Source organism: Perca fluviatilis, chromosome 13 (genome assembly GCF_010015445.1).
Source record: "Perca fluviatilis chromosome 13, GENO_Pfluv_1.0, whole genome shotgun sequence".
NCBI lineage: Eukaryota > Metazoa > Chordata > Actinopteri > Perciformes > Percidae > Perca > Perca fluviatilis.
In genome coordinates this window covers 34,700,059-34,710,510 of record NC_053124.1, presented here as the reverse complement: position 1 = coordinate 34,710,510, position 10,452 = coordinate 34,700,059, and positions in this window count along the sequence as shown.

The window sequence follows — 10,452 nt, the reverse complement described above, 5'->3', positions numbered from 1 at the left end:
TGATACTAAACTAATGATAAAATAACATAAATTATAACATTACGAATGAGTAAACATTATAAATCATCATTTCATTGTCTTTTAACAGTAAAATGCTTATTAACTAAAGATTAACTATCAATTTACCATTCATTAGTGATGGTTATTATAAAGTGTTATCTCATGGTCCATCCAAGTTATTTTGGGGCAATTTAGTTGCAAGAAACCCATATTTCTTATATAAAAAAACTTTGAAAACAGTTCAAATTTGACCAGAGGGGCCAAATTTAACAAGGGTTAAGCAGTTAACTAGACAAACATTTCTCAAACAAACCGGCTAGTCTTCATCTTTAAAGTCTTTTCTCTCTTAAAACCGAAAACATACCAATTTTAAACCCTTCTAATGCAGCCTAAAGCTCACTGCTGGGTGAATTCTGCCATCCGGCCTCAGGGGGCAGCAGGGAGCCCACTTTGGCTTCTTGGCACACCAGAAGTTCAGGAAAACTTACATGTAGAAGTGACTCAAAATTGAGATTTAAGCTTTATTAGAAGTGTTTTCAAACGGTATGTTTGGGTTTTACGAGCGAAAATACTTCCCTGAGATTCTTAGTACAACAACTTGAGTGGGGTTAACCCCAGCTTTGCCTGTCAACTCTTTAATTAACTTAATTAAAAATCATTATCTGCAACCCAAACAAATGTTCATAGTGTTTTAACTACATTCTGACACACTCTTTAAAAGCACTCTGTTGTATACAGTATATGACTCTTACCTGTGGAAATCAAATGTATGACAAGAGTCCTACTCTGCAATATATCCTCCTCTGCTGCCACTCTTATACCTGGACTGAGCTCTAATATGAGAAAAATGTGCAGTGACATATCAAAGCTCATAACGCCATCTGCTGACAGATTTTACACTTGCAGGCAGTCTCTCGCAGTCAGTGGCACAAATAGTACAGAAAAAACTACCAAATGTGTTTCAATGTGTGTATCAACTTAAAAAAAATTCCCATAAATCCGCTTAGAAATCATAGAAAAAAAGACGCTCCACTGCAGAACCTGCCTGAGAAACGTCACGTTTTTAGTTTTTTTTTCAGTATTAAAGTAATCCAGTGCTAGTTGTCCGTACATCCATGGGTACACTGTAAACATGATCTGCCAATAGTTAATTCGGCATAATTTCGATGAAAATAATTTGACTAAAATGTAAACAATTTAGGCTAATAAATCCACTTAGACATCATTGAAAAAAGACACTACTTACAGTATAACTGCAGAACCTGCCTGAGAAACATCACGTTTTTAGGTTTCTTTCAGTATTAAAGTAATCCAGTGTTAGTTGTCTTTACATCCATGGATGTACTGTAGAAAAGAGCTGCTCATAGTTAATTCGGCATACTTTTGATAGAGATTCTTTGACTAAAATGTAAACAATTATAGGCTAGAAGAAACGTTTTTCTTAGAACTTTATTTACAAAGTGGAACTCACAACTGCAAATGCATTGTATGCTCAAGGTACCACACGCTAACACGTTGATAAAAAAATATAATATAACAATGACATCTTTAAAGGAAATATCAACAGGTCTGTAACATATACACATATTCTTATGTATGTGTGATATATGTGTGTATATGTGTTTGTTGTGTTATGGTTGTCTAAGCTACTGAATGCCTAAAATATCCATCTATCTATAAGTGCAGTTTTCACTGTAGACCAGCAGATGGCAGCATTGGTTCACACGTTTATTAAACATATACTCAACACATTACAGCTTCTGAAAGAGATGGAAAAATAACATAAAATATGACAAACTAAAATGGTGCAAAAAAGCATCAAAAATATTGCAAAAAGTTGTAAAAAATATAAAAATAAAATCATCCAAAAAGCTGCTTAAAAGTATCAAAAAAAGTGACAAAAGAGAATCACAAAAAGCAACTGAAAAGTGTCCGAAAAGTGTCCGAAAAAGCATAAAAATGGTGCAAAAGGAGAAAAATAGCAGTCACATGAAATATAAAGGGAGAGATTTTGTGATTGATTTCTTTTTTTATTTGAAAGGCATTTGTTTGTTTGCAGGAAGATGTATGATGGAGTTATACCGATCATATTCCTCTTGACATGAAGCATAAACAAACAGGATTATTAAACAGTTTTTCAAACTTGAAGAGATGAAAGTTAGTGTGGAAGCTCAAAGCAGAGGAACAAAATCAAGACAGAGTAAGAAATCAATCTATCCGGTGATATAAAGACACTTTTTAATGGATATAAGTGGAAAAAGCAGCAAAAACGTCGGAAAAGGCGATCAAAACATTAAGAAAACTGTCAAAAAACAGCAAAAAAAACCCATAATTTTACTTATACACAGCTAGGAGAAATAATTAACATTACAGATGCTAGTCTTCAGGAGAATTTAAACTCTTCTATCTGGAAAATATCGGAGTATATTTCTGGCTTGGATGCTCCCCTGGCGGGATTTGAACCCCCGACCCCGGCAGTGGGAGTGCCTTGCTCCACCGAGGGAGGTTTTGTGCTTGGAGCCGAGGTGAGACTCCTCCGAGAGTTGAGATGGAATATGGATGAGCAGAATGTAACCGTGGAGACGGACGCTGAAGGTGACTCCTCCGCTCGTTAACGGACTAACGAACAGAGAGGAGACGGAGGGACAAAATATACAGAACGGGAGAGACAGACAGGCTGAGAGACAGACAGACAGACAGACAGACAGACAAACTGATTGAGTGACAGCGAGACAGAGAGACAGACAGGCAGACAGACAGACAGACAGACAGCGAGACAGAGAGACAGAGAGACAGACAGACAGATTGAGTGACAGCAAGACAGAGAGACAGACAGGCAGACAGGCAGACAGCTAGACAGACAGACAGACAGACAGACAGGCAGCCAGCCAGACAGACTCTCTGTACCTCTGAAGTGTTTAACGGGCAGTTGGTCTCCCAGGAGGATTGTGGGTAACCAATTATCTTAACGAGTGTGTGCCGTCCTGCTGAGTGACCTCATTACCATAGTAACCCCATGAATACATGAATAATTAACGAGAGTCCGTCTCTGATGTCCTGTCAGTCTCTCCATGTGTCAGCTGTCACCAGGTAACGGCTCCAATATTTACCTTGGGGACTACGGGGCCAAAGAATCGCTCCTAATCTGTGTTCACGTTCACTTCTCCCGTTGGGATTAACATGTCTAAAAAAGCTTAGAAGAAAGAGACAAAAGCCTAAAAACAAGGCGTCAAAAACACAAAAATGCTTAAAAACGGACAAGAAAGCTGCTTAAAATTTGTCAAAAAATGAATAAAAAAAAACATCAAAAAAGTGCAGAAAACTGCACAAAATGAGTCAAAACATTTTCAAAAAAGGTGCAGAAAGCGTAAAAACAAGGCGTCAAAAACACAAAAAGCTTTGAAAAAAGCATCCCAAATAAAACATCAAAAAAAGCGCCAATTTTTTTTTTAAACGGACAACAAAGCTGCATAAAATGAGTCAAAAAATTGTCAAAAAATTGTCAAAAAATTGTCAAATAATTGTCAAAAAATTGTCAAAAAACAAAAAAAAAGTGACAAGAAAGTGTAAAAAAAGCTTTAAAAAAAGCGCCAGAAGAGCATCGATAAAAGTGTTAAGATAATGTCTTGAGAATGGCTGAAGAATGGGTCCAATATTTCCTCTCGGATCCAAACGGTCTCCGGCTTTGTTGCTGCGTTGATGCCACCTCGGAGTAACAGGCACCGCCCCCCTGGTTACGTTACGACTGCCACCAACGATTGGCCGTAGCCGAGAGCATCAGGTGTGTGAAAACATGGAACCCACAATAACAAAAGATTCTCTGCTGTTTTCTTATGCGAGCATCCATCCAGCACATCGCCAGGTGTTTTTTTGTTATCTGCAGGACAACGAACGGGAAAAGACACGGATAATGTGTTGGTTTTTTATACATAGGCCTATTTATGAATAATTTTAAACATGTTATGTCTGTGCATGTTTCTTGGCAGAGGCGTTTGTCCACAATAAACAGTTTATTATCATTGAAATATATTCAGTGAACCAAAGTCGCCTCCATCAAACGTCAGTTGTCAACAACGCGTCACCAACTGGGGAACTCTGTTATCAAAATCCAGCCCGAGTTTCCCACCTCTGATTCCCACAGGAAGTTACGTGAATGGTGACGTTTTCACTCGGAAAAACGTTTTTCCGATGTCCATGAACGCACGGTAACTCCTGTCACCTCTTCGTCTCACTGAACTGCGTTACCCAGAAGCCCCCTGGGGGTCACCGGGACAGGAATCCTCATTTGCAAGAAGTCTAAACTTTAGAAATCCAGCAGCGGAAGAAGCTTCAACTGACGTCGACAAAAGAATTCCAAAAGAATGAAGAAGAAAAGAGATGAAAGCTGTGGGAGGACTGGAGGCTAATTATCAAGTCTCACTTTAATAACGGAGACAGAAGAAGAAGGGTGACAGGAAGTCGTAATTATCACCTGCCAGATGGAGAAAAAGAAAAAGAAATGACACGAAAATTCAGTGTTTTAATGCAACGTTAAGATATCTTAACATAAATGATCTTTACCTATATATATATATATATTGTGGTGGCAAATTTTATTTTAACCATTTCGGTTTAAAGATTGTTTTAAACCTCCACAAAATCCTGCTCCTTCCTGTAGACTTTTAAAGCACCAGAGAGGGGAACAGCTACAGCCCTCAACTATAGCCTACTAGAGTTATTTAGTTTTACTAGCCTGAAGCTCCTCACATTGTTGTCTTTTGCTTAGATAGAAGTGGAGAAGGCCGATGACTGTTTACGACAGTGAGAACTATGTAGGTTTCTGTCTCCTGAGATAAACTGTTGTTTAGGCTAATGTTAGGAACAGAGAGCAGAGGGGAAGGTGAGACAATGGTGTGACTGTAATGATGTCCTCTTTTCAACTATGGCCATGCTAAGAGATATGTTTAGAGGGGTGACTTAACAGAGGTTTTCACTATATGATGTGTGGATGTTTAGACTTTAGGTTAGAAGACTTTTTCAGACGTGCTGCGGTACTTGTGAAACAGTATTTCTCCATTTGCAAATGTAAATAAATACTCAAAGACCAAACTTTGGTTTAATTCTCAAACAGTCGTTATTCGTTTTGATTTTATCATGGATATCACTAAACCTTGCTGCTTCATCGGAAAAATTCCACGACAATATATTTACAGTACAGGCCAAAAGTTTGGACACACCTTCTCATTCAATGCGTTTTCTTTATTTTCATGACTATTTGCATTTTAGATTCTCACTGAAGGCATCAAAACTATGAATGAAAACATATGGAATTATGTACTTAACAAAAAAGTGTGAAATAACTGAAAACATGTCTTATATTTTAGATTCCTCAAAGTAGCCACCTTCTGCATTTTTGATAGCGCTGCAAACCCTTGGTGTTCTCTCAATGAGCTTTATGAGGTAGTCACCTGAAATGGTTTTACCTTCACAGGTGTGCCTTGTCAGGGTTAATTAGTGGAAGTTTTTCCCTTATTAATGGGGTTGGGACCATCAGTTGTGTTGTGCAGAAGTCAGGTTGATACACAGCCGACAGCCCTATTGGACAACTGTTAGAATTCATATTATGGCAAGAACCAATCAGCTAAGTAAAGAGAAACGAGTGGCCATCATTACTTTAACAAATGAAGGTCAATCAATCCGGAAAATTTCGAAAACTGTGAATGTGTCCCCAAGTTCAGTCGCAAAAACCATCAAGCGCTACAACGAAACTGGTTCACATGAGGACCGCCCCAGGAAAGGAAGACCAAGAGTCACCTCTGCTGCTGAGGATAAGTTCATCCGAGTCACCAGCCTCAGAAATCGCAAGTTAACAGCAGCTCAGATTAGAGACCAGATGAATGCCACACAGACTTCTAGCAGCACATCTCTAGAACAACTGTTAAGAGGAGACTGCGCGAATCAGGCCTTCATGGTCAAGTAGCTGCTAGGAAACCACTGCTAAGGAGGGGCAACAAGCAGACAAGATTTGTTTGGGCCAAGAAACACAAGGAATGGACATTAGACCAGTGGAAATCTGTACTTTGGTCTGATGAGTCCAAATTTGAGATCTCTGGTTCCAACCGCCGTGTCTTTGTGCGACGCAGAAAAGGTGAACGGATGGATTCTACATGCCTGGATCCCACCGTGAAGCATGGAGGAGGAGGTGTGATAGTGTGGGGGTACTTTGCTGGTGACACTGTTGGGGATTTATTCTAAATTGAAGGCATACTGAACCAGCATGGTTACCACAGCATCCTGCAGCGACATGCCATCCCATCCAGTTTGCGTTTAGTTGGACCATAATTTATTTTTCAACAGGACAATGACCCCAAACACACCTCCAGGCTGTGTAAGGGCTATTTGACCAAGAAAGAGAGTGATGGAGTGCTGCGCCAGATGATCTGGCCTCCACAGTCACCTGGACCTGAACCCAATCGAGATGGTTTGGGGTGAGCTGGAGTGAAGGCAAAAGGGCCAACAAGTGCTAAGCATCTCTTGGAACTCCTTCAAGACTGTTGGAAAACCATTTCAGGTGACTACCTCTTGAAGCTCATCAAGAGAATGCCAAGAGTGTGCAAAACAGTAATCAGAGCAAAGGTGGCTACTTTGAGGAATCTAAAACATAAGACATGTTTTCAGTTATTTCACACTTTTTTGTTAAGTACATAATTCCACGTGTTCATTCATAGTTTTGATGCCTTCAGTGAGAATCTACAATGTAAATTGTCATGAAAATAAAGAAACACATTGAATGAGAAGGTGTGTCCAAACTTTTGGCCTGTACTGTATGTATATACAGTGCCTTGCGAAAGTATTCGGCCCCCTTGAACTTTTCGACCTTTTGCCACATTTCAGGCCTCAAACATAAAGATATAAAACTGTAATTTTTTGTGAAGAATCAACAACAAGTGGGACACAATCATGAAGTGGAACGAAATTTATTGGATATTTCAAACCTTTTAAACAAATAAAAAACTGAAATATTGGGCGTGCAAAATTATTCAGCCCCCTTAAGTTAATAGTTTGCAAGCCACCTTTGGCTGCGATTACAGCTGTAAGTCGCTTGGGGTATGTCTCTATCAGTTTTGCACATCGAGAGACTGACATTTTTGCCCATTCCTCCTTGCAAAACAGCTCGAGCTCAGTGAGGTTGGATGGAGAGCGTTTGTGAACAGCAGTTTTCAGTTCTTTCCACAGATTCTCGATTGGATTCAGGTCTGGACTTTGACTTGGCCATTCTAACACCTGGATATGTTTATTTGTGAACCATTCCATTGTAGATTTTGCTTTATGTTTTGGATCATTGTCATGTTGGAAGACAAATCTCCGTCCCAGTCTCAGGTCTTTTGCAGACTCCATCAGGTTTTCTTCCAGAATGGTCCTGTATTTGGCTCCATCCATCTTCCCATCAATTTTAACCATCTTCCCTGTCCCTGCTGAAGAAAAGCAGGCCCAAACCATGATGCTGCCACCACCATGTTTGACAGTGGGGATGGTGTGTTCAGGGTGATGAGCTGTGTTGCTTTTACGCCAAACATAAAGCGTTTTGCATTGTTGCCAAAACGTTCGATTTTGGTTTCATCTGACCAGAGCACCTTCTTCCACATGTTTGGTGGTTTCTCCCAGGTGGCTTTTGGCAAACTTTAAACGACACTTTTTTGGATATCTTTAAGAAATGGCTTTCTTCTTGCCACTCTTCCATAAAGGCCAGATTTGTGCAGTATACGACTGATTGTTGTCCTATGGACAGAGTCTCCCCACACCTCAGCTGTAGATCTCTGCAGTTCATCCAGAGTGATCATGGGCCTCTTGGCTGCATCTCTGATCAGTCTTCTCATTGTATGAGCTGAAAGTTTAGAGGACGGCCGGGTCTTCGTAGATTTGCAGTGGTCTGACACTCCTTCCATTTCAATATTATCGCTTTGCACAGTGCTTCTTGGGATGTTTAAAGCTTGGGAAATCTTTTTGTATCCAAATCCGGCTTTAAACTTCTCCACAACAGTATCTCGGACCTGCCTGGTGTGTTCCTTGTTCTTCATGATGCTCTCTGCGCTTTACACGGACCTCTGAGACTATCACAGAGCAGGTGCATTTATACGGAGACTTGATTACACACAGCTGGATTCTATTTATCATCATTAGTCATTTAGGTCAACATTGGATCATTCAGAAATCCTCACTGAACTTCTGGAGGAGTTTGCTGCACTGAAAGTAAAGGGGCTGAATAATTTTGCGCACCCACTTTTTCAGTTTTTATTTGTTAAAAAGTTTGAAATAACCAATGAATTTCGTTCCACTTCATAATTGGGACCCACTTGTTGTTGATTCTTCACAAAAAATTACAGTTTTATATCTTTATGTTTGAGGCCTGAAATGTGGCAAAAGGTCGAAACGTTCAAGGGGGCCGAATACTTTCGCAAGGCACTGTATATATATATATATATATATATATATATATATACACGTGTTTGTGTGTGTGTGTGTCTGTGTCTGTGTGTGTATGTGTGAGTGTGTCTGTGTGTGTGTGTGTGTCTGTGTATCTTCCTGTCGCATATACAAATCATTCGGAGAAATACATGAATACAAATATATACATATACACACATACACACAGTATATGTATATACACACATACCACACACAAACAACAAATTCTCATCTACAGTTCATCTCAATAAAGAGCTTTTTTCCTCTTCTCCCAAGCTTTATCTAGATAATTGGCTAATTTATATGTTTCACATGTGAAAAGCCATCTCAGTCGTTGAGCATCATCCATATTTACCAAATCAATCTCTTCTTTTATCCTACGAAAGAAAAAAATCACGCCGTTCACAATAAAAAGAAAACAAATAGAAAACACAATGGAACTAATTTTCTATATCATTCAAACTACACATGGGACAGATCCGTTTTTTCTCGAGCACATAAAGATCTTTGCCTTTTTGACAAATTATATACAACATAATTCTCAGTGCCATATTCTGGTTTTATCATTACAAAAATACGCAATGTTGGCTTAGCCCATGAGTGTCTGTCTGTATCTGTTTGTACGTGTGTGTGTGTATCTGTTTGTACGTGTGTGTGTGTGTGTGTGTGTCACAGATAAATATTGGGAAATGCTTAAGTTGGCTTTAGTGACTTTGAGTTTTCTCACAGCTGCAGCAATACGGAAAACTGCGAAGAATGGAGGGATTAGCGGCGATTAAGAAGTCGAGCCGAGCCTTTATTTTTCATTTCTCTTTCACCGGAGCGTAATCCACCGCCGGGGCTGCGACTCCATCCATCGCTCCGCTCGCCTTTAATTCAAATAACTCTCTCAATGGCAGCAGGGCTTTCTCGTTCTGCGGCTTCCAAAACCGTCTAACGGGAAGTGAACGGGAGCGAAGGAAAAACTGGGACATTGGAACAGAAAGGCCTCGTATTCGTCTTCTTATGTGTTGAAAAGGCGCCTCCCTCTCCCTCTGGTTTCTATTCACACTCCAGATTAAATACAGATTAAATATTAATGCAGATCTTTTGTGGCGACGGCGTCCCGCGGAGGAATCTTCAGAGGCAGCGAGGAGTAGATCCCGCTGGGACGGTTATCGTCTCTCCTCCGGTGGCCACGTTGCAGGTCCGTCTTCACACATACTGGGGGCTGATGCTGATGGTTTTAGCGATGGAATTAATCCAGAAACGATTTCTTAGAATTGCTACAACTTCAAAGCCCAGGGATCCATCCTTTCTCTTATTCTTTAAGCTTAAAATACTAATTATCTATAACATAAATATTCTGAAAAACATGTATCTACAAGTGTGTGTGTGTGTGTGTGTGTGTGTGTATGTTCTCGTTTAACTATATTCGTGGGGTCCAAAAACCGGGAATACACTATACTTGTGGGGCTTGGAGCTTTGTGGGGCCAAAATGCTGGATCCCACAACTTTAAAGGGCTGTTTGGGGGATAAGACTTGGTTTTAGGGTTAGGGATAGAATTAGGTTATGGTTAGGGTGAGGGTAAGGGTTAAGGATAGGCATTTAGTTGTGATGGTTAAGGTTAGGGTAAGGGGCTAGGGAATGCATTATGTCAATGACGGGTCCCCACAAAGATAGGGAAACGCACTGTATAAATGTGTGTGTGTGTGTGTGTGTGTGTGTGTGTGTGTGTGTGTGTGTGTGTGTGTGTGTGTGTGTGTGTGCTGGTGTTAATCTTACCCAACTGTTCTTGTTTTTATGTCTTTCAGCATTAGCCTAATAACTGTAAAATGACAAAAACTTGTAAAAAGATGGTAGAAAGAAGGATGGAAGTAAGGCAAGAATAGGTCGAAAATAGTATCAAAAACTTCAAAAACAGTGACATAAGAAGAAAAAAGCAAGAAGGACAGTAGAAGGAAGGAAGGCGAGATTAGGTCTAAAGAAGGCGACACAAATGTCACATTTTTGGTAGAAAAAAAGAA